Genomic DNA, 27,062 nt, shown 5'->3' on the forward strand with positions numbered 1-27,062 from the left:
GAGAGAGGGAGAAGGATGGACAGTAAGAAAGAAAAAAGAAAAGAGGGGGAAAAATGACCCTTCTCCATGAATCAGGCATCTTTTCAATCCTTCTCCTTCACATCCTCCAACTGTGGCACCAGTCCCCATAGGTTGGTGAGATCCCATCCAATTTATGCTGTCAGTACATTTTCCAGACACCTCCCCCTTATTTGTATCTCACAGAGAAGAAACCAGAGGAGCAATGTTGCACGGGGGTTGAGATGAAGCCTGTCAGACAGCATCAGAGCTGAAAATTACAGCTGATTAAAGGAATAAAAACCCTCCAGGATCATTTGGTATTCTCGAAATTGACAAGTTCAGGTGCTATCCCTTTAAATGTCTGCTTGGTCTCTCAGCTCCGAGATGGAGCTTTTTCTGGAACCATGTTTATAACCCTGCGAAACATCAAGAAGTGAACTCACAACCTTTTATGAAGGTTTAAAAGCTTTGTTTTCCCTCCCCAGTGTTTTCTAATCTTAAAAACAAAAAACACCAGGAAACGCGTTTGAGCATAAGCAGCACATTTTCCTAACAGAAGTAAAGCTCCCAAAGCCCCGGAAGCGCGTGGACTGTGAACACTGCAGCTGGGGTTTTTTCCAGAGGGTTCAAAAAGCTGCAAAGCCCTCTTTCTAAAGGAGCATAGGAAACGATCTCTTTTGCAGCCGAAATAAAAACGGGAGGTTGGTACTTATAATACAACGCCCTCTAAAAGGCCTGCGAGAACCCTATTCGCAGCCATTAAACTTCCAGAATGCGGTGGAAGCTGGAGCGCGCCGGCCTTATGGCCACAAGTGTCATGTGGCCTCAAATCTTCTACTTACTGTGTTGTCTGTTTGCTGCTCTCTATGGGGACGCACGGTTTTATTTTTTTATGGATGTTAAAACATTTATAACTGTACAAGGTCAATGCAGAAAGGCTTGCATCGAAACTGAAACTGCACAAATAGACACAATGGATGAATTACAGCTAGAATTTGGAGGGCACATCACAAACGTGTATGTAGATGGCATTTCAGGAGGCGTGTATTAAAATGGCAGCCTACAAGAGATGAACCAACAAATATGAAAAGTGTCATCAAAGCAACCTGTGGGCGAGTCCAGGGTGGTGGGAGAAGATCCCCAGGCCTGGCCTCGAGACATAGGGGAACCTCCATTCTGCCCTTTCTAGTCCATTTCTACCTCAGAATTCCACCTCGTTTTCTCACAAGTTACCCTCCTCTCACTCCTCTCTCCACCTGTGGTATTTATTTGTCTTGTCCTTTGGATTCTGCCAGAACCCAGAATAGCACTTATATCAAAGATACACGGAACTTTACCTAAAGAGATCTACTCTGAGTTTCCTATCTGGTATATGTTTGGTAATGAATAGATTTGTCATTGAAAGATGAGGACCTTCAATGCAATTTTGTTTTCTTCAAACGTCAGAGATAATCAACATATAAACCAGCTGCAAAAGGATATCTCTGGTTAGCCGTCAACCCATGTTCCAGAATGGAAGACCTCAGTTGTTGCAAGGTAAGTTTCTCAGAGAAAATCAACCAACCCAGTGAGTTAACAGGGTTGTTTGGAACCATGAGAATACAGTGAGCTGAATAGGAGAAAGAAAAAGCAGCCCTGTTTAATATACCAGATTTCTGTAGCCAATGGGTGTGAACAAGGCTTTTGGGAAGAACAGGTATTTCTCTTCCTGAATTCTGCCATTCACTATTGTGTAACCATGGACAATTCACTCCGTCTCTCAGATCATTAGTCTATAATGTGGGGATAGACCTACCTGCCCTGTCTGCCCAAATGTACAGCATTATGCAAATGTTAGATTTTGTTCCATTTATCCCAGGGAGAAATAAATAAACTTCTAGAAAGAACACTAGTCCAACAAGCAAAGATTGGCAGCACTCTAACATCTGCTTCTTTCCACTTCTTTATCTGTAAAATGGCATAATATACCAGTTCTGTTGCTTTATAGGAGACAGAATGATGAAAATGCTTTGAAAAATGTCAAATACTAAACAAATGTATGGCATTATTTCTATTATGCAATAGAAGTGCTTCATAAAAATTTTCTCCTGGTATCCAAATCCGGTATCTTTAGGCATTGTTCTCTTTAAAATCTGAGATTTCAACCAAATAAATACATGAACATATACCAACCTTCCAGTGATACACTTGGAATCTCAAAATATTAAGTTATTTATTCACAGATTTTTCTTTTCAAAATGGCATATCCTCTGGCCATCTTCCTTCTCTGATTAGTCATGGACTTCAAGGCAATCTCTATACCATGACAACTGTTCATTTGAAAAGTACACATTTTGTCACTGTCACGGGAAACAATGAGCTGGACTGATTATGACTACAAAAGTAGTCAATTTAATGAATGAACTGGTTCAAAGACTGGTCCTTTCACTGAAAATATAAATGTGTGGCCCCTGAGAGGTACCCTGAGATTGCAGAAATGCTCATGCCCTCAAGAGGATTCTACTCTGTTGGACAAAGGGGCACACACAGAAAGGGGAAATTAAACATCTCCATCAGGTGTACAAGACTCACCTGCTGGACTGCTTTGTTTTCTTTTTCTTTTCTTTTACTACAAACCACTTTCAGAAGGATAAATTTGTGTCAGCAACCATGATAATTATTGGCAGTATTCCTAAATCCTCGAACCTTTACCTGTTGCAATGGAAGATACATTTGGGATTGAGGATAATAATTTATGCCCAGCTTTTTTCCTCTTTTGACTTTAGTTTTGATATCACATCATGATTCAAAGCTTGGTGCACCATAAATTTTCTCCAAATGTGTAGTAATTCCTAGGTGCAGTCCAAAGTTATGATTCATTTATACTGGAGTGACAGCATAATACCTAGGTGTCAGAATCCATTAAAACTGTTCAATGTCTTCTGTTTATTTTTAGAACCAATTGAGACTTAACTGATGGTGAAAAATATACAGTCAAGTGTGTTTACTTCACCTTTACAAAGAATCCGTTATAGTCCCAATTAATTTGTTATTCCTGTCACAACAGGTACTGGATACTTCAAAACTGTCATTACTGTTTCTGTCTTTCTTTCGGGGGCTTCTGTTTACTTTTAACCCATTCAGAGGTATCTGCTTATTGTGAGCTAAGGTTTCCTGTGTGTGTGTGTGTGTGTGTGAGAGAGAGAGAGAGAGAGAGAGAGAGAGAGAGAGAGAGAGAGGAGAGGGAGAGAGAGAGAGAGAGAGAGAGAGAGAGAGAGAGAGAGGATAGTATCCTCTCAGCACAACATAACCTGATACAGATTCTGTACTAGAAATCCTTTTCTTATTGCCAAAGTGAGGTGTTCTTTATACTATCTTTAAAGATTTCTCTCAGAGTATATGAAGACAGTGGTATGCTAGACCAGATAGATAATAATAAAATTTGAGATGTTCTAAATGTGATAGTCATTGCCACTGAGGTATTTTTTTCTACATAATAAGTGTTGTCCTTTATTATTTATTTCTGAACATATATGTTAGTTTCTAATGGGAAAGTCTGCAGTGCATGGGGAGGAGGGACTGTTAACTCTTCCAGGCAAAAATCCAGTCCTGTTCACTACCCTTTGAAGGAATCAATTCCCATTTGTAAGTAATTATTTTTTTGAAACCTGAAAATATGAAACATACAAAATGGAGTTTCACAATAAGCATGAGAATTATCAGAAATAGTACGTACAAGGCAATTTTCAACACAAAAATTTCCATCTGTATTCAAGCCAAACATGACAAAACAATTAAAAATAATTTAGACATAGGTGCGTGAGACAGCCACCTACTTCTTCCCTGTTCCTGCTCCAGGAAGTTGATGGTGTACTGACATTACCAAACTGGGATGATCAGAATTTGCTTTGATCTCTCCTCGGCATGGAGCACACCTGACAGTAAAGGATGCTGTGAGGCTTATGAGAGGACATCAAGAATCAGACTGCCTTAGTGTAAGCCTCTATTCAACTCCTGGCTTTGACTTGAACTTACTGAGTTATGTGTCCTTGAATAGGCTAGTCAATCTCTTTTAGTTTCATATTTCTCTTAAAAAATGGTAATGCTGACGTTTCTGAATTCCTAGTAGTGCAGTGAGAATTAAATAACATAGTGTATTGGAAGCACTTAGCACAATTCCAGGCATATGGTAAGTTCATAATATGTGTTGGTTATGAAAGTAACTATTAATATTACCGTGTTTCCCCGAAAATAAGACCTAGCTGGACCATCAGCTCGAATGCATCTTTTGGAGCAAAAATTACTATAAGACCTGGTCTTATTTTACTATAATATAAGACCAGGTCTCATAATATAATATAATACCAGGTCTAATATAACATTATAATATAATATATAATGTTATATTATATAAGACCCGGTCTTATATTAATTTTTGCTCCAGAAGATGCATTAGAGCTGATGGTCCGGCTAGGTCTTATTTTCAGGGAAATGCTGTAGTATTGTTATTAATAGTAAGAACTGGGAGAAGTGTGAACTCTAGGTAACCTGGTCGGGAAAGATTTGCGGATTCCCTGGGCCAGAGCAAGCCAATAACCTCTGCTCTAAAAGACAGACAAAGAATTGGAGAGACTTCTTACACAGGAAGTGAGAACTAGGAGTGAAGCAGTGTTGTGGGCTTAGAACAGGGAGCAGAGGCGCCTCCTACTGGCTGGGAAGGACACTGCGGTGAGGTCAACAGGGAGAGGCAGCCCACTTGGAAGGACCCACAATACCTTGATCGGGTCAAGTTTCCGCTCCAGAGTGGACACGGCTTCCAACTTTCCCAATAACTATGCCGTACACAGGTGTAATGTTGCCATTATATCTGCCTGAATCAGACATGAGGGCAAGGAGCTGACATTTTGACATCTGAGAACTTATTCTAGGCAAGTCAATGTGCACCTCAAGTTCAGTTGACAAGAATTTTATTAATGTACTTACAACCCACTTCTTTCCTGAAAGGATTTGAGATGACATGCCATAAGCTTTTTAAAAAACTGTTTAAGGGACTAAAGGAAAGGGGGAACTGGGGTGGAGAAAATCAGGGTTAACTCTAACATTTGTTACGGCTGCATACAAAATTTGGCTCTCAGCTTCTTGATACCAAAGCAAAAAGTGAGGCCACTCACCTTTTAAGAAAGGATACAGCATAATAATTCTTCCAGGAAGCGAAAATACTTTCAAATAAAATTCTGGAAGCCATTCCTTACATAAGGAAATCTATGGGGCTATTTTTCATTGACATATGATTAGAAATCTGTCCTCTGTAAAGTTTCTTTTGAAAATTTCCAACTTTATGTCAACCAAACTAAGGAGTTATGAGAACCATTTATCCCAAGTCCAGAAAAGTAAAGGAGAGAATGTCCCTAGAAGCAGCTGGACAAATGTGGGAGGTGAGGAATGGGGAGCTGATGAAGCTGAACTCAGGGTGTTGATAGATTTGGGAAGAACAATGGTTGCTGACCTTTCCCCACCTGGCCTATTCTTACAACGGCAATGGAAATAAGAAAAGTCTGAAGAAATACATAAGTGAGTTTCAAGGATAACAATGTAAACTATACAACAATTACGGTCAGTTCACATTGGCAATTGGAGAGCTCGACGAGTGAATAGCAATCTAATAGGGTAATTTTTGATGATTTAAAATATCTAGAATATCATAAGCTAGTAGAAAAAAAACTGCTTAATGTTTTCCAAGAAGTTATATTTACATGCAATCAGATAACAGGGAGCAAGCTCAGTTTTTATTTTCCGGCATTGAGGATCACTGAATTTATTTACTAAATATAAATCATTAATACCAATGCCTCCATCTCCACTCTCAGCTGTTAAGCTCAGGCTCCCCAAATCTCTGGCAAGATCTACAGCAATAGTCCTCTGTCTTCAATCCGTTGGTTCAACTCTCTGGCTTCCCTGATATTATCTTTCAGAAACACAAATCTTGTCATGTTGTTCCTAGGCCTAAGGTCCTTCAGGGCTTGCCAGCAGCTATAGCAGCAGCATTTCTCAGAAAGGCAGAGATTTGGGATTTGGCCCCTTTCCCAAATAGGATTTTCAATGCTATCTTGCCAGGGCTCCCCAACGTGCCTCCTTCAGCCCAGCCACTCTGAACCAACTGGGATACCCCATGTGGAACATGGCCTCTAATGCAACCATGTCTTCTCTGCACATGCCTGGAAGGCCCTTCTTACAGGGCTCACTGGGCAACTAGCACCTATTCTTTAAGGCTTGAGCTGAGCACCACGTCTTCTGTGATGCCCCCCTTGACCTGTAATCCCTCCCATCTCTTTCTGAGTTCCCAGATACAACTTTTTAAAATTTTATTAAATTTATTGGGGTGACATTGGTTAATAAAATTATATGGGTCTCAAGCGTACAAGTCTATAATATATCACCCGTATATTGCATTGTATGCTCACTACCCAAAGTCAAGTCTCCTTCTGTCACCATATATTTGATGCTCCCATACTGTTGTCTGTGTCTATGAGTTTTTGTTTGCCTTTTTGTTCATTTGCTACTTTCAGTTTTATATCGCACATATGAGTGAAATCATATGGATATAACTTTTTATAGCATTCATTACTTGGCATTGTAATTATTCATAAATATGTCTGGCTCCCTTACTTATACTCTTTGAGAACAGAAAAAGGTCTGAGTACCTGAAATAAGTGTAGGTTCTCAAAAATATTGGTTTAGTACATAAATGAAGTAGAACTGACCTGATGATATTACAAACAAATGTGAGATTGTGCATTTGAATTGAGCTTTTGGTTCGGTGTGAAGAGAGGAGGTATAATTACCAAATATTTCCAGTATAGCTCTCCTAATCATGGGTGTCAGAGCTCAAGGGAACTTGACATAACCAAGAGGACTAATTCTACAAGGATCAGGGACAGTGTTAGCAGTCCTTCTGTCTGGTCATTTGTTGGTATACTTGATATTTCAAAGAGATTACTTACAGCTATGTAACCTTGGGCAGGTCACTTAACTTCTCTGAGCCTATTTCCTCTACTGTAAAACGAGGATAATTAAAGTATCTTCCTCACAGGATAGTGAGAATTAAAGTATACAATACGTACAAAGTTCTTAAAACAATGCTGGCACAATAGTAAGTGCTATGGACTGAATGTGTCCCCCCAAAATTTACATGTTGAAGCCCTAATCCCCAATGTGAACGCATTTGGAGATTGGGTTTATAAGGAGGTAAAGTTATGAAGTCATGAGAGGGGGGCCTTGATCCAATGGTATTAGTGTCCTTATAAGAAGAGACACCAAAGAGCCCTCTCCTCCCCTCCACATATGAGGACACAGTGAGAAGGCAGCATCTACAAACCAAGAAGAGCGCTCTCACCAGTAACCCAGTGGGCCAGCATCTTCATCTTAGACTTTGTAGCCTCCAGAACAGTGAGCAGTACATTTCTGTTGATTAAGCTACTCAATATGTGGTATTTTATTATAGCAGCCTGAGCGGTCTAAGACAACAAGTATTTAGTAAGCTTTGGCTACTATTGTTATTATATTTATTATTTGATATCCTATGTCTCCCCCTTAAAGTTTCTCAAGCTCTTCTAATGGTCTCTGGGGTGTTTTTCCTCAGCTTGATAAACTACCAAAGCCAAAAGTCCACCTGACCTTTTTAGTGCTATGGTTTCAGAGCAAAATTTAACTTTGGACTTCTAACAATAGAAATGATTGTATATAAAGATATCAATGTTGTGCCCATTTCTTCAGGTTTTCAGCTTGATACCATCAGGTAGATAGTAAAGGTTTTGGGTTTTCCTGTGCAGAGAAGAATGCCCCAGCTGACGGCAGACTATGCTTTGAATTTTGAATAAAATGAGTGGAAGATATCTGAGAAATTCTGCACTTTCTGCTTGAGTGAATATCTGTCATGCTTCTTACATCTACTGAAGCAATTAACACACACAAAGCTATATTTGCTAAGCCAGCGCTCCCCGATGGGGGTGTTAGCTTATGCCAGTGAATCGCAAAGACCTCTGTATTTTTCAGCAAGCTAGTTTTTCCCTGAGCTCCTGTCCAGCCAGCCATGGAGCAACTCCTGCATATGTGCTGGGCACTCTTCACCTGGTTCTATTCTCCTCCTTTGTATTTACACTTTTACTTTCCCCGCGGTCAGAACTGCCTAGTATTCACCTGTAGACTCAACCAGACCTCAGCGCTCTCCTATCAGCTCTTATTCTATCCTTTGCACAGAGGCTTTGGGTGGCCCAGGGCTCCCAACCCTGGCTGCACATTAGCATCAACCGAGGGAGCTTTTAAGAAAACACCGAAGCCTGGAACTAACCCCACAATAATTCTATCAGAATCTGGGGATGGAACATGGGCAATGATGATTCTAATTTGCTGATCAGGTTTTGAGAGCCCTAGACTAGCCCTAGTTTGGGAGCTCAGTTCCATTCCAATCTTGGATTCCAGTTCCGCTCTGTAATATCACCTTGTCTCCCAGTTTGAGTAACTAGTTCTTCGCCTCGCATCTCTGTGCCTGATTTACCAGCCTGATAACCAGGTTTTTGCCCGAAGTTCTCCTGCCTTATTCTCACCATCCCTCCAACTCTCCAGGACTAGAGGTGAGTTCTTGCACCCCATGCTTATTAAGAAGATCATGTCCAGTTGCCACACCTTCCTGATACTGGCCCGAGGCCTGCCTGCTGGCCTGGCCACAGCTGCCTGCTCTCAGATGCCTGCCACTCTCTCCTTTTGACTTAGCAGCCGGAGGCCCTGTCTCTGATTGGACCCTCTCGGTGACCTGCCCACCTATCATCTAGATACCACTTTGTATCTGGACCCGATGGAGTTCCTAATATCAGCTGTAGGTTTTCATATCACTAACCTGATTACATTCAAAGGATTATTTTTTACTCTGAGATCATGTCCCTTCTCACGTTTTGGAGTTATAATACCATTTTTCTTAAGAAATGATGGCAATAGTAGATGGCAATAACATCTTGGCAGAACTTTAAAAGAAACAGTGGGCAACCTTATGACTATTCAAGGGTTTTGGTTTTGGTTTTTCTTTTTACTTATTGGACCAAAAAATTCCCAGACTTGGAAACCACTAAGCTAGATAATCTCACGTTAGCTCTACCTCCAAATTGTAGCTCAACCATAATGGACAGGTCTGGTTTCTAGATCTCAGGACCTCTCTCTCAATTTGGTCCATTCAACTGCCTCTCAGGGCTGTGGCCCTTTTCTGGCCGCAAGCTCCCGCACTCCTTTCTCAAATCCCGCCTCCCTGAATGGCAACCCTCCTATATGTGGTCTTGGATCAAGTTCTCATTCCGGCAAGCAACCTAAGAGCAAAAATATTATTAGTAATACTCTGTAGGGCCAGAGGTTTTACAGCTAAGAGGCACTTGAGAGCATCTAGCTCAGTGGTTCCCAAGTCTGGGGATTTTATGGTCCAATAAGTTTAAAAAAAAACCCAAAACACAACAACTTTGGACAGTTATAAGGCTGTCCATTTTTCTAAATTTTTTTATGTTGCTAAGATGCATTTGCCATCTACTATCACCTTCATTTCTTAAAAGAAAGTACATTATTAATTCAGAAAGTCAGGACAGCCATAATTTCAGATTAAAGGCAATCCTTTGAATATAACCAGTTTTGTGTTATGAAAAATGCCTACAGTGTACTTATTTTTCTTACTTCAACATATACCAGTGAAAACTTGGTCATGGATTAGCATTAGTTTCAAGACAGGTATTTGAAAACACTAATTTAGTTCAAATTGTACATTTTACTGTCAAGGAAACTGAGACACAGAGCGTTACATTATTTCCCCCAGGTCACCAGTAGGTCAGTACCAGAATCTGGTCACTTGCCCCAAATTGTGTGGCAATAAATATCAGAGCCCTGATTTAAAACCAGCTCTGCTTTATTCCAAAGCCTGAATCAATGAGGCAGTTCTATATTCTCCACTTCTTGCCATCTTTTAAAAAACAGATGGAATCACTGGCATACTTCTAGATCTTCAGGTTTTCGGCTTTCTTTTATTTTTGTTACTATACAGCACCCAACACCTGCACCCATAATTCCTGCTGCAGGATACCAAGTGCACCCTGGAGACCCAACCGGACACGGTTTACCTACCATGTAAACCCAGCCCTCACAGAGCACTCGATACATTAAAGATGTGGCTGGGGAAACCGAATCTGTGTTTGAACTTAATGATCTTGGTGATCTCTGAAGGTTCCCACGAATAGTCCCAGAGTCACTAATCTGCATTTGTGTACATTGATTAGTACTTGTTATCTAGACCCGTCCAGCAAACACAGCCTAATCACTACAAAATGAATGCTGCTACATGCTCTAATTCCCAGGTTATCTTATTATCTAGAGATATTTGTCCTTATTATTGTTATTCTGGGGAGTCAGTGTCAGAACACAGGGAATAATTTGACAATCCTGGGATGAAAGATTGAAAACTGTGCTGGCATGAAAACCATTGAAATTTCTTGGTTCAAATTTATATAGAAATTATTCTGCTGGATAGGGAAAGAGGCATAAAAGGAGGCCCATTTGGCATCTCAATTCCAGAGTAAAACAAAAGACCCATCACTATGTTTTTACACTAATAGGCACAAACATGTAATTTCTTGAAGGGAATGGACTGGGTCTTATTTATCTTTGTCTCCTACCTTACACAGTGCCTGGCATAGAGTAAATGCTCAAGAAATATTTGTAAAATTAAATGAACTATTTCTGAGATAAAGTAAATAGTATAGGGAAGCAACTGAGAAATACTGCCCAGGAACCAGTCAGAATATTTACTGAACATTCTTGAAGTTCATAAAGTATGATGGCTGGGAAACCAAATATGACATCCCTTCATATATTAGTTTCCCGTGGCTGCTGTAACAAATTATCATAAACTGCGTGGCTTAAACAACAGAAATTTATTCTCTCCCAGTTTGGGTTGCCAGAAGTCCGGAGGTTGTAGGGAAGACTCATCGCTTGGCTTTTCCAGCTTGTGATGGTTGTCAGCATTGCTTGGCTTGTGGCCACTCATTCCAGTCTCTGCCTCCTTCCTCACATGGCCCTTCTCCTTTTTTCCATGTCCTCTTCTCTGCCCAGCTGGATAATCCCGAATTATCTCATCTTGAAGATCCTTAGCTTAATTTTATCTACACAGATTCTTTTTCCAAATACGATTATAATCACAGTTTCTAGGACGTGGACAAATCTTTTTGGGAACCATCATTCAAACTCCGACACCTCATATGATGCCAAACCTTATAAGAAACCTGAAACTCTTGTCTAAGCATTGACTTGGCTGTGTATCACTGAGGTATAGAGAAAAAAACATTGCAACTAGAGAGAAGTGAAATAAAGAGGTACATGTAAGGGGGATGATATTTCAGAAACAGTTAAGTTTATTATCCTTCCTCCCTTGAGGTGCACTGTCACCCTCACCCAGTGTTTCACTGTTCCAACCCAGGGAAACAAAGAGAAATGACAAGCTAACGAAGGAGAAGTCCTACGCCTGGAAGAGGGAACAAACAGCCTTCGTCTGTCAGGCCGGGAGGCTTTCTAGGGAAAGGGGAGGTTAGAGACGTAAGGAGCAGGATCTTCTGTTTGCCCCATTCTGTGCCAAAGTCCTGCAGGGAAGAAGTGTACTGGATAGGTCTAGGCAAGCCTAAACCAGAGGGGTGTTTTCTCCACTTCTCCTGTGAGGCTTGGGAAAGAGACCACCTCACAGGATGCCTTCATTACAACCTGGAGCTGCTAAAAGACCAAGCAAAGAAAGCACCTGAGTTAGCACGCTGGTGCTGTCAGGTGGGTGGAAAGTCCCCCGTGACGGAGGGCATCTGCCAGTACAGGGATCCGACGTAAAGGGTCCCCACAGTGGAGGCAGAGGAGCCCTGAAGGGCACGATCTAGAGGGAGGCAGCCCGGGCTGGAAATAAATGGGAACTGCAGCCAGACTTCAGGGCATACACAGAACCTACAAGACCAAGGCGGAGCCGATTCACCAGACACAAATGGAACCAAGCCCGCAGATCACAAGTTTGTCAGCTGCAAAAGTCAGCAGCAGATGCCAGCAGGGCCCTCAAGGACTTGGAAGACATGGAATATCCACTTCTCAGGAATTAGAGGACAGTACAATGACCTGAGTCTGTCATCCAAGAGCCCTTCTTCCCCACCACCAAGTGGTTGTGTGAACAATCCCTTCCTTCCAGGCACCTACGAAGCTATAGTGGAGCGGCACGGGAAAAACAGCAGAAAACTGAAAAGCCTACAGATACCTAAATAGCCTGTTGAAATTGTCGCTTGAGACTGAACTGAACAATTTGGACTTAGGTGTTCTCCACACCACCCACTCTGCCTTCGCTACACAGTAGTTTGGGAGAGTATAAAAACGACCACGTCAGTCATGGGATTTTCTTTGCACATTTGTGAGCGTTGTTTGCCATGCAAATATGTATAATCATAAAGGTGAGTTGAAATCTACCTTAAATAGTTGAAAAAATATTTCGTACCAAAACTCAGTAGTTTACCTCAGCGTAGTCCTCGACATAGGGGAGTGGAAAACACAACCTTCCAGAGCTGGAGGAGTCTCAGTTCTGACTCCCAGAAGGTACGTCCCCAAATCATCCTCGACTGCATTTCATCTCCTACTTCATTTCGTTTATTCCATTCATTCCATACATACGTACAGCACACCGTCTGCTGGAGGCACTGGGCTAGGGCCCGGGATAAATAATAAATGAACCTGGGGCTCGGCTCAGGCACGTAACTCTTATGCAAGACCTTCACTAAATGCACAGGCCAACGTCTTAGGAAGCTAATAGCACCTCTGAAAAGCCAGTCATCACTCTCCTCCTCATTAGATAATTGTTATGTAATCAAATACTTAATGAAGCCCTCTGATTCTGTGTAGATTCTGTCTGAACCTAACGTTTACACTTTTGATTATATTCTTGACAGTATTTTGTGGTCTATTTATTTACAGAGAAACCTGCCTTCATTTATAACAGACAATATTTAGGTCACGCCAGGCATTTTTATTTTTTCTTCATCTGATTACTAAAAAAAGGATTGGACTGAACAGGAAATAGCTAGATAAATAATGCACTGAAACGTCTTGCAGGACGACTGTTTTTAGAATTATTCAGGCTTCTCAGTGTTATATTCTAAACAATAGAGGGTGAAGGCTCAATGCTATGTTCAATTACATGTAGATACTAATTTCTCCTTCATTTTAATCGGTGTTACACTGCTAAATTCATGTTTCTGAATAATCACTCTCTTAATAGTGAACATATTATTAATGGTCCATTTTAATAAAATTAAAATAATTTCCCATTTATTTTTTCTACACTGCTGAGAAGTCACACTAACACAAAGGGTGAAAAGAAAGAAGGACCATGTGAAGTAATGGAACAAGCACATAAAAGCTAGCTGTCTTCTCTCAGAATGAAGAAAGCATTTTATTTACTAACATTTAAAATACTGCAACAGTCCCTGTAGCTTTTCCCCTTGCTATGTTAGAACCAAAATTCCACCTCTTTCGAAGGTTCCTTCCATAATAAAGCCAATTCTTCTACTCCTCCGGCCCATACGACTCACAAACAAGCGACAGGGATTTCTGTGCGAGTGCAGTTATGGTCTATCATTATTAACCGTCTCTTGGTGGGCGGGAGAGGCGCTTCATCACAAACAGCCATTCATCAGCACTCTTGGAGCCGCTCACATCTGACCTCAGCAGCAATAATGCCACATCAAGTAGGCCAACTACCCAGTTTAGCAGCCGAGCAGAGAACACAAGCTGGCTCCAAGATTAAGTACACTGCTGCAGGCTTCCATTCCCAGGAGCTCCTCGGGCTGATGTTGTATTGATTGAGAAACTTTACCAGTAAGTATCACAAACAACAATAGCCAGGTCAACGACTGGCGATGCCTGAATAAAAATTCCCCACGGGGTGCACTCTGGGCCCAAGCTCCCCTCTCATGATGTCTGAGCACAGGTTGCGTAAGGTTACCAAGGAAGAAAAGAGTGAGAACCTGCAGTTGGAAATGACATTTAAGCAAGTCCACATGGGAACAGAATGAGAGACAATGATGTAATTATCTATTCCCAGTTTCCAACCGCCACAAAACCCTGTCATCTCTCAGTGTTTATATGTTCTCCAAGCCTTCCACTTCTTGCTTTTAGGGCTTTTTGGGGTCTATGATTCCTAAGCCCTATGTGCAAACACAGGCAGCTTTCAGGTTAGACAACAAAATAAATATTGCCATATAACATTATGCCAAACCATTTTCAGCTGAGAAATATAATGGGAACTTTCTGGCATATATTTTCCCATACCCTAAGAAAGGCATTTAATTTTACCTCTTACCAAGTGAGCACAAAATAAGAGAAATTAGCATATATATCCCAAGCATATTTTTATAACCAAATTGTCATTTTTTGACAAGGTAGTACTTATGAAAATAGCCCTTGGGGTCGGGAGAGGTACTTGCCCCACAGTAAATAAATACACATAATATCAACTGTAGGCAGTAAAACTCAGACTCCTAGGGGAAACGGTATAGTGCCCAGTACTGATGTACGTACATGTACACACGCGCGCGTGCACACGCACTTTCCCACACATTTCATGTGAACATTCTCACACTCTCACACATGCATGTAGGATCGGATCCTACTCAGCTCACAACCAGATTCTATTCTCTTGGAGGAAGAAGTCACTATTCTCCTTCTAATGTTTCTGTGAATGCTTCTCTGACCTGCCTTCTCACCCTCCCAAAGACAGGGTTAAACATTACCTGCTCTGAGTTCTTTCCATCCTTTTATTTTCGCACTAAATGCTAATCATGAGTTTGCTAGTCTGTCTCCTCTTTGGGACTATGAACTCAATACCAAATACTTTAAAGTAGTATTAATTTTTGCCTTCTTAGGACTCAATGCAGTGCCCTGCACATAGTAGGTGCTCAATAAATTTGTTTCAAACTCAACAATTGACTTGGACATGGTAGATATAACTAATCTATCCTTCCCCTTACCAATAGGACCACAGCTTTTTCAGGGGAGCGATGCCCCCAGCTTCAAAAAAGATCTTTACCTCTTGTCAGATTGAAAATTTACAGGTTGAGTCTATCTTGAGAGTTCTTATTTTTCTGATTAGAGGAGCAGGCTCTGTGGACATCCACTTTTTGCCCTTCAACCTTGCTTCTTCTTCCAGCATGAGCTAAAAATTTGGGGTCTGGGAATGGGGTAGCCAGTCTTAATATTAACATCTAGATAAGGAATGTTGGATTATATTAAGGTTTACCAGATATCAACATTTTTAATTTAAAAAAATGTCAGTGGAGGATTAAAAACCAAGAACAAAAAAGAACTTTGCGTCTGAAGTTATTTTTGACATCAATTTTAAGTGACAATTCTCCACCAAGTGGTTTGACAGCGCTGACTACATTCAATAGTCAGAGTTGCCGGTTGGATGACCAGCAACCTTTTCCCCCTCAGTCCTATAACCATCATGTCTGTCTCATCAACAGTGACGGGGATTTATTTTATAGTCACTGAGCATCATAGATATCATTTTTGGCAATGACAAGAAGACAAACCTCAAAGGATCCCAAGTCTAGGAGCTAATCTCTGTCATTATTGTAATTTGATTCTCAAGTGCTATGGAGATTGCTAATTGCCCCTCAATATCCATACTCTCCTTTACTTTTTTGTACTAAAACCCCTCAAGTTTTAGATGTGTACATGGCAGCCCAGCTAGAGATTATATTTTCCATACTCCCTCGCAACTAGGCATGGCCATATGACTGTGCATTGACCAATGGAATGGCCAGAAGTAATGCAGGTAAATTCTGAGTCTCTTTAAAGAAAGACGATTGTCTGCTTCCTCTTGCCTCATTTCTTTGGAACTGGGATATAGGCATAGTGGTGGTGAACTCTCTTTGATTTTACAGATTAGAGAAACCTCCTGCACCAGAAGTCCAAACAATGGTCCATGAGCCGAATACACCGCCTGGTTTTATATAGTCTACAAGCTAAAAATGGTTTTTACACATTTAAATGGTTCAAAAGTATATAAAAGAGAACATTTTGTAATCCATGAAAATTATGTGAAATGCAAGTTTCCATGTCCATAAATAAAATTTTATAGCATCACAGCCACACTCATTTATTTAGTATTCTCTATGGCTGCTTATGTGCTCTAACAGCAGTGCTGGGTAGTTGCAACAGAAACCATATGGCCCACAACGGCCTGAAATGTTTACTATCTGGCCCTTTAGAGAAAAGTTTACTGACCCCTGCTCTAGAGAACGGTGTAGCCACAGGATAGATGGTACCAGGGTCTGATTTCATGAAATGCAGCCACGCAACCTTCTAGGAAGCCTAGACACTTGGTGTTAAGTGAGAGAGAAATAAATGTCTACCTTGTTCAAAACATTGTGATTTGGTTTCTGTTAAAGCAGTTGAACTGAAATCTTCGCTAATACAAATACCATAAGACACTTCTTAAATATTGTCAAAGAGAAACTACAGTTGAACAGGAAGAAAAAGGGAAAGCTGCTTCTTTCAAATGAAGTGAATGCCTCATACCAATGACATTTCCTTGAGCATTTGATGGGTTATTTCCCCAAGACATATAAAAGGGACCATTGCACATTCTTGAACAGTGGAGAATATGATGAAATGGCGCTGGTAGATGATTATTTTAGTACTCTGGTATAAAGAGAATTTAAGTTGAAGACAGTTTGTCAGTGAGACCCTCAATTTTTTCAAATTCCCCATAATCTTCCAGGAGGCTGTTGAAGTAACAGCAACAACAGCTATAATAATAATAATAACAATAATAATAATAATAATATAAAAACAATTATTGGTGACTTATCCTATGCCAGGCACTGTTTTAAGACCTATACAGGGTGGTTGGTTTGCTCAGTGGTTAGAGCGCAGTGCTCATAATACCAATGTCGCTAGTTCGATTCCCACATGGGTCAGTGAGCTGCACCCTCCACAACTAGATTGACCACAACGACTTGACTTGGAGCTGATGGGACCTGGAAAAACATACTATTCCCAAATATTCCCCAATTACAAAAAATAATTAAAAAAAAAGATCTTTACATATATTAACTCTTTTAATCTTCACATTCCCCATATGGTAGGGCATACTCTTATTATCATTCTCATTTTATAGATGAAGACACAGAGACCCAGAGAAAGTAACTTACTGAAGGTTACACTGCTAGGAAGTGACAGAGTCAGGTTTTGAACCCAGACTCACTCCAGAGTATATATGTAACCACTTTCTTTCATTTCTAATCTTGGCATAAAGTAATAAAGACCTGATTCAGGGCTTCTATGTTGGTCAGGGAATTGAAATGGAAGGAAAAATGGAAATGCAACAACCTCTGCAGAGAAAGAAACCCCTGATGGTGGCATCAGTGTGCTCAATAAAAGGTAACACAGAACCAGGAAATAGTCTCATTGTAATAGTCTCCTTTCATTTGGGACATGTTTCTTTGTTTCCTCACTCTGGCTGCCTCTCTGTGTTCATTTCTATGTACTAGGTAGATCTCCTATGTCTCTCACTCTTTGCCGGGTGGCCTTATGCAGTGTGTGTCCTGTATGGCCCAGTGGCACAGTTTCCCTGATCATCTGCACTGTGTCCTCCAGGAGTGTCCTTTGTATGGGTTGTGTGTGCCCTCCTGTTGTAGTTGAGCCTTGATTGTTTTTGGCGCATCAGTGGTTGGGATTGACTCTCAGGCTGACTGACTGTGATGGCTGGCCACACCCACAGCATACGTGCTGTTGTGTAGGGGCTGACCCCACAGAGTGCAATTCGCTCCAGCAGACTCATATGCCTGTTGAGACCACCCTTTGGGTGTGCTACTTGTGGGGCTAATTGGGCAGTGTTCTGTTGTGGTCTGAAGCTGGCCTCTGGGTTTGTTGGTTCTGGAGCCTCTTGGGAGGGGCTCCTATGGTCAGCTGCTGCTTGTGACCAGCTCAGGGCTACCTTGTAGGAGCTACAAAGTAATCTGCAGTTAGTTGCTGCCTGTGCTTGACCTGGAGGCGTGTGGGAAAGGCCACACGGCAAACCGAGACTGGCTGCCACAAGTACGGGGCCTGGGGTACCTCAGCACAAGGCCCAGGCACCCTGAGGCCTGAGGCTACCTGCCAGCTGCAAGTAAGGCTTAGCTGCTGAAAGAGCCTTGAGTGGTATGTTTGTTGGGTGAGGCAGGGTCCCAGGTAGTCACTAGGGTGCAAGTGGTAGTCACTAGGTTAATGCAGATTCAGGTTTGGCACCAGTGCTGAGCCAGGGATGTCTTTAAAAAGTCCCAGAGCACACTGAGGCTAGTCTCTGCCCACCTTGGGCCCACAGACCAACCCCCCTCAAGAGTTGTTGAAGAAAGACTGCAGCACAGGTTAGGGCTGGTGCCCACCACCAAAAGTGCCTCTGGAATGTATGAACCAAAGCCTGCTCTTTGCTGCTGAAAGAACCTCATGTGGTTCATGGGTTGGGTCTGGTTGCCTGGCCACTAAATGTGCCTAAGGTGGTGTGAGATTTGGGTGGGGTGGTGTACCAGGGAGTCACCAGGGTGGGGTGAGCTGACACTACTAACTTTTGATGAAGATGTGTAACAACAGGAATGCTTACATACTGCCAATGGTAGTGTAATTTGGGATAAGTACTTTGGGGAGAAATGCATATACCCTATGATTTAGTTACTGCATTCCAGAGTACATAACTAAGAGAAATTCTTGCACTTATGCACAAGAAAATAAGATCAAACAAGAATAAATAAAACAGCATTTTTGTGTGTGTTTGCAAAAAAAGTGGAAACTAATGTTCATTAACAGGGGAAAAGATAAATAAACTGTGGTATGTTCATACAATGGTCTACTACTGGACATGAGTAAAAATTAGTAAATAATAGTTACATATGTTTAGCATGGATATATCTCATAAAACAATGTACAGTAAAAAGAGCAACTCACAAAAGTATACATACAATATGAATCTATTGATATATTTGTTCAAAAATAAGCAAACTAAACAATATTTTAAGAATATTACATGTATTAAAATATAAAGAAAGCAAAGGAATGATAAAATTCATGATAATAGTTACCTTTGGAGGGGAAGAGGTATGCTATGTGTGAATAATATATTGAGGCTTTAAAGATAACTTTAGTGTTGTTTTTTCTTCAGAGAGTAGTAGATATACATGCATTTGTTTTATGATTCTACAAATATATATATGTATTATATATATGTTATATATATACACGTTTTATATATATATAATATATATATATATTTGTATGTATGATGGCATTCTTAATTTTAAAAATGTAAGAAAACATGGCTCAAGATACAAGTATAAGAATATGTACTTCAAAAATTTTGGGTTGCAAAGTGGAAAATCTGAATTTTTATTAATATTGGACTTGGCAAATATTGTTATAAATATGGGATATTATGTAGCTATTAAAAAGTTTAAGTCCAATACCTATACATTGGCCTGTACAGATGTCCATAATGTATTAAGAGAAAAAAAGTTATAAAAAATGCATATATCATCCATTTTAATAAACAACCACAATAGAACCACTAAACGAAACTCTATATATTTGTAAATGTTCGTAAGAGCATGAGAAATGAGTATGGAAAGATAAACAATTGGAAAGAGGGTGCCAATTCCCTTCAACCAGTCTCTCATTCATTCCTCTTTAGAATTATAATTCGTTTTTATCTAGACATACTGCTACCCAGAATAAGACTACATCTCCCAGCCTCCTTTACTACAGGTGTGATTATGTAATTCAGTTTCAGCAATACAATATGCTTAAAGCAAAATTACTCAGATTACTCATATGGAGGAATCCCCCCACCTCTTTTATACAGTGGGTGCCAAAAAAATGTATACACATTTTAAGAAACAACTGTATTAAAATTGTAATATTCAACATATACCGATAACAAATGATGAATACAAGTCATGTGTATACATTTTTTTGGTGCCCCCAGTATTTCTTCTGCCTTTTCTTCTTCTGGCCTGCAATGTGCCTCTGTTGGCTGGAGCTCCAACTGCCACTTTTGGATCATAAGGTAACTTTGAGGATGTGAGCTAGGATAGCAGCAGAGAAAGAGAGAAGTCTACGTCCCTGAGACCACAGAGCCACTATAGCAGCTCTAGACCACCTACCTCCGGACATCATTTAGGTGTGAGAGAAATAAACTCCAATTCTGTTTAAGTTATTTTGTCTGGTATATTTCAATTATATACAACTAAGCCTGATGCTAACTGATACATATGCCAAATTTAACATTGGTACTTTCAGGAGAACGAGATTGAAAGCAAGTGTAGTGGAAGAGGGTGGAGCACTATTAGTTTTTTTTGTTATATATAAATATGCTTTGACTTCTTAAGACAAGCACACATTACTTCTATAATTTAAAGACTCTCAAAAGAAGTTTTAAAAAGAAGAAAAAGGAAAGCCTTCCAAGAGCGTATGATGCAATTGATGTAAGGTTTGAGAACTTTCCCTTGAATTTCATGGATGAGAAAAATGAGGCCTAGAGTTCATACACTGATTCAGAGGTAGGGCTAGAACTAGAACCCAAATCTTTGGACTTCCAGTCCAGTCTCTTTCTTTAATAGCAAAACAGAAAATATTTTAAAAGGTGAGACCCTGAGAAATCTGAAGCTTGTTAGGAACAAAGTATAAATAGTCTGGTTTCTGATAGGTTTCAGGTTTGCGTGGCATATCCAAGTGGCTACTTGAAAAAAATAAAGAAAGAAAAAAGCTGACTACGTGGAAGGTGAGAAGCAGGTTTGAATCCACAAAAATTAATAGTTTTGTTCTATTGGGTTGGTGCAAAAATAATTGTGGTTTAAAAGGTTAAAAATAATTGCAAAAACCACAATTACTTTTGCACCAACCTAATAGAACCTTCTTATGTAAGACTTGGCATTGTTTTAAGTAGCTAAAACCTGTCTAGTGATTTAGACATGTGACAAGCTTTAAAACACTAGAAATCTTTTATTTTCTGACTTGTCATTAGAAAAAAGACTATCCCAACCAAGACCTGAAATAAGGACTTCCTTCCCTCTTTACTAAAGGAATATTTAAAGTTTTAAATGCGAACTTACAGATAAAATTAGATGATTAAACAGCACAATATAAATTGAACAGAATATAATTTTGAGTACTTATAAAAGGAAATACAGTGTTCTTTCTTACCCAAAAGGAAAGTCAGCTTAGGGTCATATTTTTGAACTATGACTTCCTACACATTTCTGAATTTCTATTTTGTTCTCAATAGATTTTAGCCTTCTAGAAAACGATTTGCATAATGCTCTTCTGTTCACTTGTGGAAACTTAAGTAGGCGAAAAGATAGGACTCTTTCAAGGTTAAATGTAAAAAATCAAGATAAAAATCATTTGACTTCACTCAAATTCATTGCCTATCATCACATTTTATCTACAGTGATTTAGTCAACATTAGTTTAGTCACTTCTGGCCTACCACAGACACCACAGTGACGGGACTTGATCATTCCACCTACTCCTTTACTAACTTGGGCACCTCTCATTTTCATGCTTCTTCCCTCTACAATTATAGAGTTGAGGTAAGGTTTTATAGAAACTCTTTGGTGCTTTTTCAACTCATTAGCTCAAAACATGTAAAGATAAAATTTATTTGCTAAATACTGATTTTTCCTAAGTTTTTCTCATACACAAAAATGACAGGAGTTACCTATGCATTATTAGAAGTGGTTAATTGTTACTTTGTTGAAACTGAACCTTCCTCATCTACTATCATGGAGAAAGAGCTCTTTCCATTTTTTTCTAGAATTCTAGAAACTGGACCCAGCTAAATTTCATTGTCACTAATGCAAGATCACTATCATGTATTCTACAGAATTTAGATAAACAAAATACACTGTACTTAGAGTTTTTCTTATTTTCTCTAAAATCTAATCGACTTAATAAACTCAGAAGCTCAGAGCACAAAGACGTAAGGAAGAGTTTGGTAGCACTTCAGCATCTTAGATAACATGTGTTGCTAATGGCCTTTCTGCTCATCTCCCTTCACTCACACACATACCTGTGGGACAGAGCGCACACTGAACTGAGTATCAAACACCAGAGCCAATTTATCGCAGGTGATAAGGAAACAGTCTTACCTCTATAAGCAGTTCATTTTTCAGTGCCAAAGGCAAAGTGTTTAGTAGGTATTTTATAGGTCATATATCCAATACACCATAAGACATCTGTAGTTGCTCAAACTAAAAGTCCTTCACTAGGGATGAATTCACAATGTGTGTGTGTGTGTGTGTATGTGTGTGTATGTGTGGTGTGTGTACTCATGCACACATATTCATATGTGCACAAAAGTATGCTCAGACTATTCTTTGGGAATTTTATAGGAAATAGCTTTGATGGTTGGCCCTCATCCTTTTCTATGAGACATTCACATGAGCCACATCCTAGGTGTTTTGAGCGCTGAGTTCTAGGCCCACGCATCTGCAAATGGATTGGGTGATCTCAACACATTCTCTTCATGACTCTGGCTTCAGGTTTCTCGTTTATCAAACTGAAATGGTAACACTTCCTCTCCGTCGCTCACAGGATTGCTGGCAGTGGGAATAAATGTGAGCAAGCCCTCTGAAAGCTTGATAGCGCTATGAAATCAAAGGCACACTCATTAAGGACAGACGAAGCAGGAGGAAGTAAACTCCTAGCGCGTTGCTTGGCAAGATCACCACACAACCAATGCAGAGTAACTTCTTAAGCAAGGAGGATGAGTCATATAACAAAAGGTCTTGATTAAGTCACATCTGGGAAAATATAGCAGGTCTATCATTTTATAGTATCTCTATGTGCCACAGACACAGCGTCCACAGACAGAAGAAAAAAGTGCCAGTGACTCTGGCAAGCCCTTCTGTTACCATCCCAACGTCCCTGAGGGGCTGTACCAGACCCAGGGTAGAAAGAATGCCTCACCACTCTCCACAGCCCACTTAGTGAATCACCACATTGTAAAGTGTTCAACAGTTTTTACATGAATAAAATAAAAATTAAGTTTCCTGGGTGTATATGGTTTTCACAGTAAGTCTGTGTTAATATTTCCTAATCATAGTGACCTCAGCCTGCCAGAATGCACAGGCCCCTAATCCTCGCTGTAATGTTTTCTCATTAGCTACGGAGCACTACCACACCAGTGGCAGCGACCAAGCACCGCCTCAGGCACCACTGGAATTAATTACTAGAAGAAACACTGCTGTTTTGAATTGTCATCTTGAATTTATCACTTGCCACTTAATGTAACTCATCTGACCTAATACCTCCATCGTGTCACCAGGGGCCTTGGCACAGGTTTCACCAGGGTAATAGCAGGGGGGTTCTGTATACCTAATGTGGCGGAGACGCCAAACACACAGCTGCTGGAGGCCTGGTTAAAATCCTACCCTGGAGGCAAAGCATGCTAACAACGCCCCTAGCAAATTGCAGATTACCCAGACGTCATGTTCCATCTGAACCTGAGAGAGATTCGAAGGTAAGGCCCATACACCTAATTTCCATGCTTGGAGAAGATAATCTTTCATTTCTTTGGATGGAACAGCCCTTACCATTTGTTTCTCTCATGTTACGTTTTTCAAAATAATGAAATTGGCTATTCATGTATAGAAGGAAAAGTGGCTCTGGGGGGATCTGTAGTGCTGGGGCTGAGGCCCTTTTCTTATAAAGTCCGAAGAAATTTCTCATTAAATTACTCACACAAAGAAATGCAATTTCACCATAGGTTATGTTTCCCCAGGAAAAGGAACAAAAAACATAACCCAAGTTGAAATCTGTGCTGTACTTTGGCCCAGCTACAATTTACCCTGCACTTGTGAGGGTTATTTTGCATTAGCTATTTTAAAATGCACATTTAGTAAGGGAATTAATGATTTGGCTAGTTTCATTAAGCCCGAGAAATCATTTCAGCATGAAAAATAAGCTTTGCTGCATGCTCTGAACAATCGTCCGCTTAATCAAATTTTGCATGTGTAAAAGCCATATACTACGTGAAACCAACAGTTTTCAAGTTTTCTGCCCATTTTGGATTCACCTACATGTCATTACTTCTATTTCAGTCTTTCTGTTCTGCTAAGGCTTTTATTTCAAAACATGACATACACCTATATGTATATGGAGATAGATATATATATGTATATGTATGTATATGTATGTATATATATATATATATATATCCATATACATATATACATATATTTAGCAGCCCCTAGAAACTTATAGGTATGATAACGTAATACCATAATATAACGCCAAACCATAAAAATTCTACTAATGAAATAAGTAAAACAGTTTTACTTTGATAATGACAATTCCCAGTCTGTTTCATAGACAAAAACATTTCCTTCTGTTACACTCTACACTATGCATAAAAGACTTTGGGAGATGTATAATGCAATATAAACATTAATAGTTACACAATTGCGTTGTTTTAGAAAGACTATTTATAGAGAAAACACAAAATGCCTCCCCAAAGTATACTTAGACCTAAGCCACCATAATCTTCCTGCTCATGCAGCAGGAAATCTAATACACCAGCTCAATAAACCTGTAGGAAACAAAGATTTTATGTAGCATTAAGTGTCACAATATTAAAATGCCCATATTACTTTCAATTGCTCTTAGAAGCTTCTTTTTAGCAATCCAGAAAGTTGTGTGTCATTAGGAGAATATTGTTCTAAGCAGTAAAGGATAGGGAAGAGAAAAATAGAAACCTCACCCTCTCACCTGAGTTGATCTCTGATTAATACCATTGGTGCTTTTACATAAGGGTCTCTCTCCCTCAAACTCTCCAATTTTATACCTTTTGGGTTGTCAGGGCATGTTCTGTAACAGGTGACATATTAATAACAGGCAAACGCGTGTCAAAAAGCCTTGACTGCTATGCCAGCTCCACCACATAAGCTCTTTCAGAGTTGGTTTCCTTTCCTGTAAATGGAACATTGTGTGCTATGGGCTATTGAGGCTATAATTAAACACTGCAAAGTATTTTCAAAATACCAAGTACTTCATTTCATGAATGCTCATTACAAATGGTAATGTAGCAACAACAAAGATCACCACCCCCAGAAGGGTAAGTTTCCCCCAACAGGGACAGTTTCTTTTGTGAGTTTTACAGAGCATCTAGCACACTGTAGCTGCCTAATTAATACCTAATGACAATGATGAACCACTGGTGATATTCAGCGAACTAATTGGGGTCTTAGAGTATCTCAGAAAGTTTCAACTTAATGGCCATTAAAATAGAGTGTCTTCTATTTCTACTGCACCTGCCAACTCCCCAAACTTTCTACAAACAGAAATTCATTAACTGAAGTTCTTTAATGAAATATTAATGGTACGAAAGTAAAATATGAAGACTTAAGAAGTGCCCAGGGTCAATAAATGAATAGGGTCTTTTAAACAACAATGTCCCTCTTTCTGTTGCCTGGGCGAACTCAAGCCAGGCAGCTTGACATTCCTGCACTGGAGTTAGTGGATCTGAACCCAGTGGGCTGGCTTTTGCGTTTCTCAACGTGAGGGTGAGCTGAAGGCATTGTCAATAAATATACAACCTCTTAGGTTTGTGTGAACTATTGGACTATGGAGACTTCATGGTATTTGCACATAAGGAAGCATAACACGTTATAACACATTTATAAAGACCGGAGCAGTTTGCATTCAGGTGATGGCAAAAATGCTCCCTGTGTGCAGAGGGTCTGAAGCCTGCAGATTATGGGGGGCTCTGTGGCCATACCTACGCTAACCCTTGTGGGCTAGGTTATCCTTTCCCCATCCTTCAGGAATAGCCAAATTGTTAACTTTCATGGTTCTCCCCCCACCACACACACACGAACTCTCTTCAGGCTGGCCTCGGTGCAAAAGCTCCATGAAATCTTTGCTGATCTTTAGATATTTTTAAATGACTTAAAATATTTTAAAATCCCGACTGTTAACTTCAAAAATGTACCAGGGCACACTGGGAATCAATGGCATTTAGTGCTGCTGCCTTGTAAAAAACCAAATCCTAAACGGTTCATCCTAATGTTATTGGCAGATGTGGTTTTATACTTTTAAATTCCTTGGAGTTGCTGGAAAGGAAAAGAGAACATATAGATATGCCTATGCAGATGAAATGACATCATAAAATACCTGACTGTAAAGCAAGGGGACTCTGTGGCTGGATTGCATGTTATTGAAATAGGGACTTAGAGCTAAGGAGAAGTGCATCATTTGCGACTGACTGTTTTCAATTACTTTTTATGGTGCTTGGTCATTCTCACCACCACATGGATATTGGGATGAAAGATTATTTTACATTTTATGTGAGAGAAATGCACATGCAGCATTTACATTGCAAAGAGAGAGACCCTGTTGCCTATCACCACTCTCCTGAAATATGGCAAATCTATAGCAGTACCTATACACAGTCACCAAAATTATTCTTTTTCTGTCAGATTACTCCCGTTCATCGTAATATCCAATTTCACCACAATTAACTATATTAGCCACGTATTCCACAATCTGGTAATACTTGTCACATTGGTATTTCGCATCAAATATACTCCATTTCCTTCTGGATTGGAAATGCAATTATAGAAAATGCACCTTTTTCAATTTTTTTGAACAATTGCTAAACAATATTAAAATGCCCATATTCCTATAGTTTAAGGACCAATGACAAAGAAAATAGGCCATCTGATGGAAACTGCAACCACGGTGCAAACACCTCTGATGTAATTATTTGTTCCGATTGGAACTTCTAGGGCAGGAAGCGGGCCCTGAAGGACACATGCTGGGGCCTGGGTGGGATGGGGGGGGGGGGGGGGGACTGAGGAAAGCTGCTCCGCTGAGCAAGGGCTGTAATGCATGAAGGTCCTGGCACATAGATCCCTGGCCATTATATCTCTGCTTCTTCTGGGTCTCCAAGGAACAGCATAGGAGACCATCCCCCCAACCTCCCACCCTGCCCTTTGACTCATTCATAAT

Source organism: Rhinolophus sinicus, chromosome 17 (genome assembly GCF_057876585.1).
Source record: "Rhinolophus sinicus isolate RSI-liver-muscle chromosome 17, RSI-T2T, whole genome shotgun sequence".
Classification (NCBI taxonomy): domain Eukaryota; kingdom Metazoa; phylum Chordata; class Mammalia; order Chiroptera; family Rhinolophidae; genus Rhinolophus; species Rhinolophus sinicus.